Here is a 15,980-nt window from a genome sequence, read left to right on the forward strand (position 1 = left end):
ACTCCTCTGTCTATGGAATTTTCCAGGCAAGAATACTGGAGTGGGTTGCCATTTCCTTCTCCAGGAGATCTTCTTGACACAGGGATCAAACCCAGGTCTCCTGCATTGCAGGCAGAATCTTTACCTGCCAAGCCACCGGGGAAGCCCTGTATTAGCCAACTACTTATCCTGAAAGCTCTGACATAAAATAAAGGGAGGAAAAGAGGAAAACCAGTAGTTCTTTTGCTTTTAGTCTTTCCTTACCCATCAGTAAGCAAAGGGTGGACTGTTGGTAGATGTTACATATCAAAGAATAAAAATAGTTGAATTAGTTTTGTATAGCATTTCCTTCATTTTGGCAGAAACAAAATAATATACATGCATCAACTATAAAACCTGAAATGTATAATTTTAGTGATTTCACATACAAGTAAAATGCTCTTACATTTGCATTTAAAACTGGCATTTATATTGGCATTGCACAATATGAAGATGAGCGGTAAAATTAATGCTGATAATTTTAAATGTTAATGTCCCTTTACTTAGAACTACATTAAATGGCAAATTGAAACCACTATGACAAGTTGAAAGAGGGGCTGCAGAAGGAAGGAAAAGGCTGTATATTTTAGCACCTTTAACTATACCTTTTTTTCCTTACTGTTTGAACACATGTCCCCACATTTTTTTTTTTTTTTTTAATGAGGCCATGCAAGTTCTGTAGTCACCTCTGGTGAATAACAAAAAGAGATTGAGTGGGACAGAGGCTAGGCTGGGAGAGGTCAGAGCTGGGCCATCGCCCAGCAGGATGCAGACATTTGTCGAAATGCCCTCTTTGACACCAGAATTCCATCCTCAAACCCCTCCAGTGGTGACCCATCTCATTCAGAGTTAAAGCCAAAATTCTCACTATGACTCTATCCCACTGCCACTTCCCCTGCCCACCTCCCTGACCTCATTTCCCACCACTCACCTCCCCTCTCAGCTGCTGTCAGCTACCTCATTGCATTCTCCCACACCAATGGCACCCCACTCCAGTACTCTCACCTGGAAAATCCCATGGACCGAGGAGCCCAGTGGGCTGCACTCCATGGGGTAGCTAAGAGTCCGACACGACTGAGCGACTTCACTTTCACTTTTCACTTTCATGCATTGGAGAAGGAAATGGCAACCCACTCCAGTGTTCTTGCCTGGAGAATCCCAGGGACGGGGGAGCCTGGTGGGCTGCCGTCTATGGGGTCGCACAGAGTCGGACACGACTGAAGTGACTTAGCAGTAGCAGGGCCTCTGCACATGCCATCATCTTCCCTACAATGCTTCCTCCTCATCCAAATATCTGGAGCTCCCACTTCCTTAGATCTTCAGATATCTCATCAAATATCTCTGTAACAAAAAACCTTCCCTGACCATCTCATATAAATGCACAATACTTCATTGACCTTGCTTTTCTTTCTTTTCACTTCTTACCACCAGACCTATCATATATACACTTATTTCTTTATTTAAATTCTTGCTCTCCTCCACTGAAACATAAGCACCAGGAGGGTAAAGAATTTGTTTGTTTTTCACTGCTATATGCTCAAACTAAGTCTGTGTAAGTATTTGTTGAATGAATGAAACTAATACACCTCCGAAAGCATGAAGTCATTCAGATTGAGACAAGAAAAGCCTCTTTAGCTTTCACATTACAAAATAATATCTAACTCGGATCCACAAATAGCGTCTGATGTCCAAAGTCAGGAAGCATTCTGTTTAGGGAAAACCACCCAGCAAAGGCGCCAAGGAGCCTGGGACTGAAGAGGGGAAATGGACTCTGCCGTTAATGAGCTGTGCGATCGTAAGCCGTAACCAGAACCTATGAAAGCCTCAGGTCTCTATGAAGCAAACATGATTTAAAAATTCCTGCCCTCCTTATCTCACAGGGTTTTGTGTGTAATCAGTGAGATAATAAACATCTTTTTGCAAAGCTACAATGTTGAAGAAATGCTAGAGAATCACACTTATCCTGCTAATTAAAGAAACAGTGGCTGAAAAGAGGGGTCTCAGGGAGGGGATAATGGGCTGTTAGGCCATTTAACTAAGCCTGGTATTTAGAGAGACTGGGATGAAAGAGGGATGCAGAATGGCAGATGCCGGGAGTGTTGATCTTTCACGGGATGACACCCATACATCTCCCATTTGACAGGAATGTCCCTGAGCCCAGTTAGAATTAGCCTTTCACATAACACTCAAATTCCTGGACTTCCGAGAACAGCCATATAAGGGAGGAACAGACAGTACAGATAGGAGGAGAGGCAAAAGGTTGGGGGAGAAAACAGAGATTTTTGTATTCCCGCACACACAGGACAAGATGTTTCAACCAGTCCTATCATTTTGAAAAGATTTTGACTAGAGAATATTTACCCAAGTCGGAAGCCCCTGTTCTCTTTCCCAGCATTTCTATGTGGGGTGGTTTTGGGGTTTGTTTTTTCTTTTTTTTTCCAGTTAATCTGTTTTTACTTCCAAACCTTATTTTTATTTGCTTTGTTTTTATTTGTTTTGTCTTAGGGCTATTTGTTTAACTTTTTATCTCCCTTTGCTGCACTCAGGATGCAAGCTGATCTGTTCTCAGCAACAAAGCTACTTCATGCTCCCAGCCGAGTCTCCTTCCACACAGAACAGAACTCTTCATGTCAGGATGCCCGCCTCCGCTAGAATGTATTTTTAAAATTCATTTTCATGCTAACAATGCCCCTGTAAAGATGGCGAGGCGTAGAAAATCAAATTGTGCATAATTCTTAATCAGGAAACTCAAGCATTTTTTTAAGACACCCTTAGATGCTTCAGATGAACCTTTTTGGTAATTTTAGGGCTCCAGTTTACTTAAGCACAACACTTTCCTTTTTTTTTCAAGATAAAAATGCTCTGACATGTACCAAAGAAGGGAGGTAGAAGTGGCTGTCAAAAGTGGGCAGCCTGACAGCATTCCCTGCCGAGGGAAACCCTGCCGTCTATTTTTAAACCAACCTGTGTAATTTCAGAGAGAAGTCACATCTCCTGATAAATGTTTTGGGGGCGGCTGGAGGATAAGTCTGCAGCGCTGGAAATGGCAGGCCCGCCCACACTGAGAAAGAAGAGCCTTGAGATTCTGCCTTTTCGCAGGACCCCAAAAAAAAAGAAGAATAATGAAAGCTTCCCAAAAGTGTGCATTTCTTCAATAAAAAGGAAGCAGCCTCTAACAGAGAAAAACAGAAGGCCCAGAGCTTCAAAAACTGGTATGAAATTCGCCTTATTGGTGTTAATAACAGATAAGGGATGTGAGTGACATAGAGTTTGTGTGACACGGGAGAAAAGAGGTCATAAATAAATGTGGTTGTTTAATGTGATGACAGTGAGAAGGATGGAGTAAATACGACAGAGTTTGAGCATGAGTGCTTCCAATACTTCAATAACTGCTCCTCAGAGAAGCGTAAGGCTGGAGATTCATCCCCACAAAGGGGACACGAAATGATTCAGCAGTGAGGGTATAGAGTCTACCTCCGTGCTTTCTGGTTGCATGCAGTCTGCCTTCTCTGAGACTCGGTTTTCCTCATCTGCAATATGGGACTGCTGACACTGTACCATGTAAGACTGTCGTTAAGATTAGGTAACAGCACAGAGTAAGTGGCGCTGAACAAGACCACAGTGAACAGCACACCCTAAGCCTCTAATCTGTTGAAAGGGCCCTTAGTATGAAGAACCAAAAGGGGTTTCCTGGGGGGCTGCATATTTATTCTTCTTGGAAATTCTAAATGGCCAGCTATCTCCTCCAGTTTCTGCTAAGACCAGTGCTTGGTCCTCACTTAAGATCTAAGACCAATCAGTAACCCCATCCCAACTCCTACTCCCCCTCTACACTCACACACACACACACACACATACGTACTCCCCAGGCCACAGTCAAGAGCACGTCCTGTGCCAGTGCCCAGCCCTGGGCAACTGACCCTGACGCAGCCCTGCAGGGCAGTTGTTTGCCTGAATGGAACCTCTTATTAAAAATTAATTCCTGTCAAACCCGATTACATATGAACATAGCCTCATTGTGATGGTGACTGAGATTTCTGGAAACAAACATAGGCCCTACTGTCGCCAAAAGCAAAGGGCGTCTTAGGACAATCCTGAGCCTTGATCTGTGAACACAGAGACACAGCCAGCGGATTCCCCGAGGCTCACAAAGGCATTTGTCCTCCAGGGACAGCCATTGTCCCCACCCTCTTCCCCATGCTCCTCCCTGCCCCACACCCAGGCCCCCACTCCCTGAGGCCTGTGTGTCAGATGACAAAACTGATCCTTAAGGCAGATACCTCGCCACCACCACCTAATCCAGATTCTATGCTTCTGATAGCGTGGATTTACCCTCTGAGAGCTTAGGGTCCCTGCTCTGTAAATACAAATTAAAGGTGATAACAGCACTACCCACTGGGGTTGTTGTGGGGGATTAAATGAGACGATATATGTAGAGCACCTGGAATATAGAGGGCTGGCCCTCAATAAATTTCCCAACACATCTCCACCCTACCCTACGCATTCCTGTACTGAGATACTGTCTTCTGCAATGTTTCTCCTATTTAGGGAACAAAACTGGGGGGCTCTTGTTTTTCCTGAGAAAGTTGAAGAGTACAGAGATCTGAGGTAAAAATACCCTAGACTAGATTTACACATTTCTCTTGTGCATTAATTGCTTCTTCTACTTCCAGCTCTTGAAATCAAGGAGAAACCAAAGTTGGAAGTAGAAAATTCATTGCGTCCTCCTCTTTCTCCCTACTTTTCATGTCTTTAGTATTTTTGCCATCAGAAAGTTTGATCTGACATTGTATGATCTTCTAACTGTGGTGGAGAGAACCCCAGCTTCTAAAATAGGTGCCACCTTACTGACTGAGTCAGGGTAAAAAGAGTAACAATGTCCAGTGAGATAACGGCACAAGTCTGAGGAGGCAGAGGGCAAGCAGGCAATATGAATCAGATATAAAATGTGTGAGGTCACTGACCCAGTCATTCCACTTCCAGGAATTTATCCAAAGGAAACAATTAAGCCAGAATAAACCAATGATTTTCATTATAGTACTGCTGATCATAGTGAAAAATTGTAAACAAGCTAATGTTCCTCAATAACAGGTCAATCACACAAATTATTGCACATTTGTATCATTGAATACAATGTAATAAAAAAGTCTTTTTTAATGAAACAAAGCTATACTTAGGGAAGATGAAAGAAGTTCTTAATAAATTATTGAAGTTGGAAAAGCTGGTTGTGGAAAAATATGTGACGATAATCCTGTTTATGTAAAAATGCAAAAATCCATTATGCATACTTTTAACACCCAAAGTATGTTTTGTCAAACTTTTGACTGGTTTATAATGTTTTACTATAGTTATACTAAAAAACAAGGGCTAATCTAGGACGACAATTCAGAGGATTGCTAGCTGAGATCCAAAGTAATAAGAAAAACACCGTTTGGCTTTTAACCCCCGTGAGAAGAAAACAAAACAACCAAACCAGCCAAACAAAACAAGGAAAACTGTAAATCAATCAATCACCCTTAATCCCAAAGAGCCTGCCTGCTGGGGAGGGGGATGTGGGCTATTACCCTTAAAGATTAGAAAAACAAGAAAGGTAGTGGGTAGGATTGCCAAATGAGTAAGGTTCGGAGGAGCCATTAAAGCAAAACGAAAACCAGGTCCCACCAACGTGTAGATTTGAGCCCTGGAGAGAACTTAAACAAGGTGGGTGGAACTCTTCAGTCATCAGAAAGTCACAAAAAGACAGAAGAAACAGCTCAGGCAGCCTCAAGTCCCATTCCCAAGAGAAACTAAAGTTGGGCCGCTTGTTTTACTTCATTGAAAAACGTGAATGAATCAACTTGTAGGGAAGATAGGAGGAGAAGTGTGGTTTAAGGAAAGAGATTTTGAGGTTTGGGTTTTTTTTTTTTTTTTAATGCTTTGAACCCTATTCCTCAATCTGAACTGATCAGCATTTTATTAGGATTTTATTATTTTATTTTAGGTGGGCTTGCCGGTGGGTACACCTGTGATTTATTTCGGTGGGAAGAACAAACTTCTTGACAGGTGCCTAAATAAATGGATTTTCTCTTTTTCTTTTCTAAAGTGAGCCTTGTCTTTAGAAGCCAAGTCTTATGTTTTGTTTGGTTGGCTTGGTTGTTTGGGTTTTGGTTTTGGTTTTTTTTTTTCATCTCACATGGGATTAAAAAAAGCCAATTTTTTTTTTCTTTTAGTATCTTACAACTTCGGGTCTCAGCTAGTAATCCTTTGCCTTCTCTTCCTACATTAGCTTATTTTTTGGTTTAATTATAAGCTTCACTGCATCAGACAATCAAACTTTAGATCAGTCCCATCCTGAGGCTGGAGAAATCATCTTGAAAAATTAGACTCAATATAAGAATCCTGCTACTGGGTGCCCCAAACCACTGCTCTGGGACAACCCAGAGGGATAGAGTATGGAGGGAGGTGGGAGGGGGTGTTCAGGATGGGGGGACACATGTATACCTGAGGCCAATTCATGTTGATGTATGGCAAAAACCACCACAATATTATAAAGTAATTATCCTCCAATTAAAACAAATTCATTTTTTAAAAAAAGAATCCTGCTACTAAATTAACATCACTAAGGCCCATCATCTGGTGTTGGAGAAGACTCTTGAGAGTCCCTTGGACTACAAGGAGATCCAACCAGTCCATTCTGAAGGAGATCAGCCCTGGGTGTTCTTGGAAGGAATGATGCTAAAGCTGAAACTCCAATACTTTGGCCACCTCATGCGAAGAGTTGACTCACTGGAAAAGACTCTGATGCTGGGAGGGATTGGGGGCAGGAGGAGAAGGGGACGACAGAGGATGAGATGGCTGGATGGCATCACTGACTCCATGGATGGGAGTCTGAGTGAACTCCAGGAGTTGGTGATGGACAGGGAGGCCTGGCGTGCTGCGATTCATGGGGTCGCAAAGAGTCGGACACGACTGAACTGAACTGAACTGAACTGAAGGCTCATCATCAGAAAAGGAAATATAAAGAAAGAAGAGATATTTTTTTAAAAAGAGAAAGAAGAGGGAAAATTTTTTTAAACTGTTTGACTCAGCTGGCTCTGGCTCAAGCATCCAGCCTTCCAATCTGTTCTCAAAGTGGGGAGGAAAAAGCCTTTGGTTAGAATAACCAGCAGCAGAACCTTGCGATGTTGAAATGCAACCACACAAAATGCAAAGTGTATTTAGAACAATGGAAACAAACTGCGCACGCAGAAAATTGTGTGGTGGTGCAAGGAATTATACAGATTTAAACTACAAAGAATACATTTAACAAATTTTACTGCAAGCCTTCAAAAGCCACTCACACAAGGGGCTTCCCTGGCAGTCCAGTGGTTAAGACTCTGTGCTTCCATTGCAAGGGCTGAGGTTCAATCCCTGCTTGGAAAACAAATAACCTACATGCCTCGAGAACTGGCCAAAAAATTAAAAAAAAAAAAATTTGAAAACAAAAACCTCGCACAGGTCTCAGCAGTCTCCAATGTAAACACATCACCCAGGCAGTAGCATCTTTTCCTATAGATTTGAGTTACTGCTCTGAAATTATGTAATCTCCCATCTGGAGCAGTTTCCAAAAGCCTTTCCCAAACGATACAGAGACAGAATTCAATCTCTTCTTTCTTCCACTCCTCAACCGCCATGCAGGGCTGCACGTTAGAGTCCATCAACCAGGAAATATTTAGTAAACAGAATTTGTAGTCCATTTATTCTGAGTTTACTTTAAGAAGCCACTTATCTCTTTCAGAAGGACTTGCCTTGCCAATCACCTTTTGGAAATGACCTTAGAGAGAGACACTCCCTGAGGACGTGCAGAATCCAAGGTCAACAGCATGTGTGATAGAAATAAACAATTCAACTATTGACGTTTTAAGATCTTCCCTTTTCCTTCCAGCGACAGTCATTCTTTTCAGAGCAACTGATGCTGAAAGCTCAGCCTCTGTGCACCAGGTGCCGAACTGAATCTCAGAGACAGAGTTTTGGATGAAGTAGAAAAAAATGGCTTTATTGCTTTGCCAGGCAAAGGGGGACACAATGGGCTCTTGCTCTTGAAAACTGTGTCCAAACCCAGGAGGATTTGATGAGGAGTTTTACAGCAGCAGTTCAAAGGGTGGGATTTAGAGATTAAGATAAAATTAGGGTATGTGCAGGGCCTCCAGCCCTCTAATCTAGTCTCAGGTCATCTTCTTGAAAAGTTTCTCTGGTTCCTTTAATGTAGCCTTAAGTGGTCTTTCTCTGATATGAGGAATGTTGCTATCTTAACAAGCTTAAAGATATCCTTATGTGTATCCCTTGAGGTGGAACCAGGACCCTGCCCCAAGTTTGCACTGTGATTTCCTGGCTACCCTTTCCTTGTGTTAGCATCCCTTCCTTTCCTGAATTAGCAAGTGTTCAAATCTGCCCTTTGGAACTCAGGGAAAGTCATGGAGGCTGGGGTCAAGAAAGGTCAGGACAGAAAACTTCTGTGCCCAGAAGCCTCACAGGGTCTTTCCTGCTCAGTTTCACAACTGAACCACATCCGTAGGTGTACACACACGAGGAGACTACATGAGCTCCCAGCTTGCAAGCTCATGAGCCTGCAAAGTGTCTCCTCTGCTATATACGATGACACATCAAAGTGTCTCCTCTGCTATATTCTTAGAAACATGACCATAATTTCTTCTCCAGTGAAAGGTTATGCTACAACACCTAAAATCAATAATAATTTTGAGGTAGGGAGGCCTTGCAAGGTTATATTATTCAAAACCTCATTTTGCAAAAATGATGAAGTTGAAGGCCAGGTATGTCAAATTCATTTGAAAAAAAAATTTATATTTTCTAAGAATTTTGCCACGAGATTATAGTTTCTCCATCTCTGATCATGCACAGTGGAAAGATCAAAGGCTCTGAGGTCACATCAACCTGAGTTCAAATCCCAATTCCACCCTTTACGGCCTTGGTTGTTGCTGTTCAGCCACTTAGTTGTGTCCAACTGTTTGTGACCCCATGGACTGCAGCACTCCAGGCTTCTCTGTCCTTCATTATCTCCTGGAGTTTGCTCAAATTCATGTCCATTGAGTCAGTGATGCCGTCCAACAGTCTCATCCTATGTCATCTCCTCCTCCTGCTCTCAATCTTTCCCAGCATCAGGACTGCCTTGGTGGTCACAGGTAAGTCAATCTTTCTAAGCCTCCATTTGCCCATCTGCAAAATGGACTCGATAAGAATTAAAGGAATCCAGAATATACCACTGGGAAGAGTCTGTTTCCGAAACTCCCTTTACCTGCCTAATAGCAGAGCTTCCCAAAAGAATTCAGCTGTCATAAATGCCCTGCCCAGACTTTAACCACCCAGGGAAAATTGACATCTTTTGCTGGAGAGAAGTCAGCATTAGGACACGACTTTAGGACGTGACACATTGTCACGAAATTACCATATCTCCTATTTATTCTCCTAAGGGCCCATTTTTCTTTCTTAAAAGTCTGTTTTCCCATAAGTGCCCTTCTCTCCCTCCTCTTCCACTATTAAGATGGTAAAAAAGCCCTAAATTTTAACCACTTCCTTGAGTCATATTTTTCTGTGAACTACTGCAAACGTAAGTGAATATAAGTTTGTCTTTTCTCTTGCCAGTCTGTCTTTTGTCCATTTGATTCATAAGCTTCCAATCATTAAACTTATGAAATTAGAGGAAAATTTATTTCCTCCTCAAAAGTGCTAACTGCTGCTGCTGCTGCTAAGTCTCTTCAGTTGTGTCCAACTCTGTGCAACCCCATAGACGGCCCACCAGGCTCCCCCGTCCCTGGAATTCTCCAGGCAAGAACACTGGAGTGGGTTGCCATTTCCTTCTCCAATGCATGAAAGTGAAAAGTGAAAGTGAAGTCGCTCAGTCGTGTCCGACTCTTAGCTACCCCATGGACTGCAGCCCACCGGGCTCCTCCGTCCATGGAATTTTCCAGGCAAGAGTACTGGAGTAGGGTGCCATTGCCTTCTCCGAAAGTGCTAACATGTATTAGTTAATTAAAACAACCAAGACACTATCGTGTGTTAATTAGTTTGCTTCCCATCATATCTCTATAGTATTTTTATTTTCCAGGGAAGAAAACAGAGACATGGAGAAGTTAATCAATTTTCTTAAAGTCAGACAGCTGGTAAGTGATGGAGTCAGGATTTGAACCCAGCAATCTAATTTGAGAGCTCTTGTACTTAACAACTGTACATGCGTGCTAAAACTCTTCAGTCCTGTCCAACTTTTTGTGACCTTATGGACTGTAGCCCGCCAGGCTCCTCTTTCCGTGGGATTCTCCAGGCAAGCATACCGGAGTAGGTTGCCATGCCCTCCTCCAAGGGATCTTCCTGATGGAACCCATGTCTCCCACAGCTCCTGCATTGCAGGCAGATTCTTTACTGCTGAGCTATCAGGAAGTTGGTACTTAACCACTTCATGAGAGTAATATCTGCCTCACGAAGAAGTTACCAAAGATTAGAGGAGATAGTCTGCAAATAGCACACAGCCTAGCCCAAAGGAAAGGCTCAAAAAATGCAGCTTCTGTTTTTACTATCAGAAAATGGTCTGTCAATGTGCTGTTGCTGAAACTAGAGCTTTTCCTGTCCCCCATCAAGGAATTAGGATAGAACAAGGAATCTAATCTGAAAGTAATATAACTAATTTGTGTTTGAATTAGCTGTAGTTTCTAGCTTGACTGATGCGTGGAGGGTGTTGGAGTTCCTGAAAATAGACAAGGAAAAGGCAGCCAGAGGAGAGGAATTTGTCAGGATCACTCAGCACCATTCAACGGACTTCAAGATTCAAGTGACTGAAAAGGTGTAGGTTTGGTCTGGTTTGGTTTAGTTTGGGTAGGTTTTGTTTCGTTTGTCTTACCACGAAGTCGGGATATTTGTCTTGACCCTAATATGACCTGGATAAAATAACCCACAAGCTTCCTTGAGTCTGATTCGCTGCTGGTCAGCAGCCTTGCAGTGACGGATTCAGCTCTCCCAACGTCCTGATCCCTGAGCTGGGAAGGAAGTGGACCAGTGAGACATGCAATATCCACATTGCTGTGGAGGACGAAACAGACGTTAACAACCTGGGCTTCGGAGTCAGACCCATCTGTGAAGAAATACCAGCAAAAGACTCAATTTAAATGCTCTGATTTCTGCTTTCTCATCTGAAGGACGGGAATTTTAAATCTCTATAAAACCTACCTCAAACGATAGTTGGACCAACCTCATGGTAATAGCTCAATATGCATGTCCGTGCTCAGCTGTGTCTGACTCTTTGTGACCCCATGGACTGCAGCCCACCAGGCTCTTCCGTCCATGGAATTTTCCACTCCAGGTGATCTTCCCAACTCAGGGGTTGAAGCCCCATCTCCTGACTCTCCTGCATTGGCAGGAGGGTTCTTTGATCACTGAACCACCTGGGAAACCTGATGCTGGGAAGCTCAATGTGTATTCTCTGGTAAATTTTTAAATTGACTTTGTGATCCAGCAGCAATTTCAGGAAGTTTTTCATGAAGCTTCCCTTCCCCAAACAGGAAAAAAAAAACAAAACCATTCCCCTCTTCCTCTCAATTGCTGTAGTACTACTTCTGGATCTCTTTGATGGAAATAAGTGACATCAGTTTCTATGTGCCAGCCAAAGTGCTGAGCACTATCTCCATTTTTTCACAGAAGAGAAGAGGGAAAAACTAATGAAGTGAAGGAACTGGTCTCAGGTTATACATCCAGCTAGTGATGAAGCTAAGATTTGAACCTGCAGGAGTTTAAATTCAGAATCTATGTTCTTAACTTGAGGCTATTTGTTGCTCTGTACCCACAATGACTTAGATTCCTTTTAGCTTCATTTCAAGGCTAAAAGGTCAAGATTTGTATCTAATTTATCTTTTTATAGCCCCCAAAATATTCTTTGAACAAACACTTTGTCTATTATTAAATGGACTCCCCTGAGGCTTACAATCATAATTCATTTTTACTAAGTGCTCTACATCATTTTCTCATTCAATCTTCACAAGTCCATCAGCTAAGTGTTGGTATTATCCCCATTGTTCCAATGAGGACACCCAAGGCTCAGAGAGACTAAGTAACTTGTTCAAGTTCACAGGGAAAGGAAGTGACAGGTCTGGGGTCTCATCTGGGAAGATGGAATCCATTTATCGAGCTTGTAATCTTCATTTTACAGCTAAGAATCATATCTGATCTGAGATATTCTATGGGTCCACTCAGCCAGACTCCTTTTTTTTTTTTAACTTTTTAACTCTAGATTTCTTTCGTCAAGGTGTTAGGAGAGCCTGAAAAATATGAAGCTTTGTATAAAATTCAGTGGCAATTCCAAAATGTCCTTCCGAGAAGGATTTGGGAGTAGAAATTTCCAAATTTCAATTTGGAATTGAAGTTGGACAGACAGCAAGAATTGTTTGAAATTATATATATTTTATGAGGCTATATTTTCATAAAAGACTCACTACTTTTAATCAGATTCTATTATTACCTGTGAATTGCTGATGGATATTATCAGGGCACATTAAAGGGATAATCACTCTTCTGTTTGAGGATATATTAAAAATTCTGTGTTTCATGAAGCTGTATGTGGACAAGTTATCATTTACCAAAAGCAATGTAGACATCAATTAAGTGAAATCTCAAATTTATAAATGATGCCAAGACTCTCTGGCAATTGAAATACCAACTCAACAAGAATAAACACGAGGAAGATCTCACAGAGATGTGTGAGTGGGCAGAGAATATTGACGCTCAGTGGAGGGAGCCACAGGTAGTGCCCGAAGGAAAAGGCAACCCACCTTGTTCTCAGGAGACCAGGGCCTCTGAGTGCAGACGTGATCCAGGAAAAGGATGATGGCATCATCGCAGCCCATTCCCCGAAGAAGGAGGTCCAAAGTATTGTGGCAGTCACAAAAGCAAGCATCATCAGGAAGGATGTTAAAAACAAAATAGAAAGCACAATCTCATAAGTGCTTGCACACACGCACACACACATACACACAGAGATGCCAGAATTCATTTGCTACAGAAATACGGGGTCAAGTTCCAGTCTTTAAACCTCAAAAATGTCATAACAAACCTGGACGTATCCAAAGGGCACTTAAAATTTTTAGAATTTTTAAAGAAAGCAGAGAACTTTAAACCAGAAAAGACAAAACACAAGAGTTGATGGCTCATAACATCACAGAAGTTTCTTTTTTTTTCTTCTTTAAGATCAGATGGTTCTGATAAAGTGAGCACAGTCCAGTGAGAACAGCAGACCTATAAGTCTTGGTGAAATTAAAACAAAGTATTTCTAAGATGATTTATATTTTCAAATGCTATTGTATAGGGCAAATAATAAACTAGAAAAAATCATAGTTCTAAGAGAGTCTATCGTCAGGGGCACCTAAAAGCTTACTGTGCAGTTAGAACTAAATTATTAATATATGCCCCATCTTTTGATGCTCATATTATGAAAGATACCTAGCAATCTCCCTTTCACTGTTCTTTGAAGATCCTGAGACAGGAGATACTAGATTAAATTAACTACTGGCTTAATATATATGACATATTAGTAATTCTCAAACTGGTCAATCAAAGAATTACCTGTGGATCTTTTATTAAAAAACAGATTCCCAGGCCTCATATCCAGCAATTCTAATTCAGTAGGTTTGGGGCTTAGCAACCTTAAGGGAAAATCCTTTCCATGGAAAAATCCAGAGAGTAATAGGATTGATTGAATTTGAATCATGTTTTATCCCTGAATCAATCACTGAAATGGGAAAATGCAGCACTCTTGCCCTGGCCTGGGTCACGGACCTGCCGCCTAGAGTGGCGGGTAGGGTTTTCTCCAGGAATGAAGTGAGAATGTAATATTCAGTCTCCCCCTTTTCCCCAGTAACAGAACCTCAATTATATATTAGGGGACGCACGTGCCCAACTAGAGTCTGTATTCTGCAGTCTCTCTAGTTATGGCCATGTGGATAACTCTGGGTGCTGAGTGTGCAGACGACAAGTATGGTACAGGATTTCCTGGAAGATTCTTTGAGGGAACAGACTCTGCAAGGGGTGTCCTCTTTTTCCCGTCTCTCCATCCTCCTTCCTACTGACTGGAATGTGAATGTGATGACCAGCATGAGCCTCTGCTTTGTGACTGTGGGAATCAAAGCTAGAAGAAACCTGATTCTTAAATAAGCCTGTGAAGTGGTCCGACGAGGCCAGGATTTTCCACCTCCTGACTTTTATAGGAGAGAATCAATCCTCATGGGTTTTGATAATTTTTAGTTTTTGTTCTCTATTATAGGCCTCTGAAGCTAATTCTCCGTCATAGACAGTAGGATTCTGTAATCAGATGTGTGATACTGTGATTTATAATAAGAAATATATATATTGGTCTCTGTCCCCAGTTCCTGACACAGGGCTTTTGAAATCCTGTAATTTCCTGGGGGATAAGACAGTCTTTTGTTTTAATAAGAGGACTCTGTGTGGGCTTTTGGATGAGGACCGGTTATCGGAAGGAATAAGTCATGATTAGATTGGAATTTTCAGCCCTGCCTCCCATTATCTTGAGAAAGGAAAAGGGCTGAAAATGAAGTTAATGATTGATCATGCCTACTCGACAAAACATCCATAAAAATTCCAATAGTATGGAGTTTCAAGAGCCTCCTGTCTGGTGAACACATGCTTACTGAAAAAGACCTAAGACCACAGAGACACAAACTTCTGCTGAAGACCCTAGACCTTGCCCTATGTATCTCTTCCCTGGTGCACAACTGCATGCTTTATCACATCCTTTAAGAAACCAGTGACGGGCTTCCCTGGTAACTCAGTGGTAAGGAATCTGCCCGCCGAGGCAGGAGCCACAGGTTCAATCCCTGGCCTAGGAAGATACCACATGCCGCAGAGAAGCTAGGCCTGTGTGCCACAGCTATTGAGCCTGTGCTCCAGAGCCCTCCAACCTCAGTGATTAAGCCCATGTGCCACAAATACTGAAGCTGTGCCCTCTAGAGCCCATGCTCCCCAACAGGAGAGGCCACTGCAATGAGAAGCCCGCAAACTGAAACGAGTAGCCCCCCACTCTCCCCAACTAGAGAAAAGCCCACCATACAATGAAAACCTAGCACAGCCAAAAATAAATAATAAATAAATAACAAATAAATAATAAATGTAATATATATATAATAAATAATATAAATAAATAAATTATATATTTGAAAAGAAACTATATATTTAAAAAGAAATTATATATTTAAAAAAAAACCATAATTAATCATTGCCTTGGGTTCTGTGAGCTGCTCTAGCAAACTGATTGAACCTGGGAAGAAGGTCATGGGACCCTCTGATTTGTGGCCATGTGTTGGGCTGAAGTGGTAGGTAGCTGTGACCTTCTACTTGCTATTAGCATCTGAAGTGGGGTAGGAACAGTCTTGAGGGGTTTCACCCTGAAGCTATAGAATCTGCCACTGTCATTAAATAGATAGTGTCAGAATGTGGTTTAATTGTGGGACATCCAGCTGGTATCACAGAAAACTGCTTGGTATGGGGAAATTCCTCTGCACGTTGGATGATCAGAAGTGTCGAAAGAAAAGTGTGTGAGTAGTAAAGGAGACACAAGAAACAATGGCACAGGAGGAGAAAGCTGGAGTTTTTCCAGTTCAAGATGTTACTGGGAAGGCAGACAAGGCCAACGAAAAGTCACTATTTTTTCTACTCTCTGCAAAGTCTTTTTAAATTTCACCCCCCATATACCTGGTTTTATGACTTGAAAAATACTTTTGCTGTGCCTTACAAAGAATTTGTCTTTTACTACTTCCAAGTCTAGACATAATTCATCACCTATAACCGTAGCATCCTTTTCATGTCTGTGAAAAATACAGCACTCTTCAAAACTTGGTACAAGATTTAGTACACCCCAAAATGCTTCTACACCAGCCCCAAGTAATCCAAAGTAGCTATTCTTTCAACTCGATCTCTGTTTCCATGTTTGCTAA

Source organism: Bos grunniens, chromosome 5 (assembly GCF_055505025.1).
Source record: "Bos grunniens cultivar Pamir isolate PY7600 chromosome 5, Bosgru_T2T1.0, whole genome shotgun sequence".
Taxonomy (NCBI): Eukaryota; Metazoa; Chordata; class Mammalia; order Artiodactyla; family Bovidae; genus Bos; species Bos grunniens.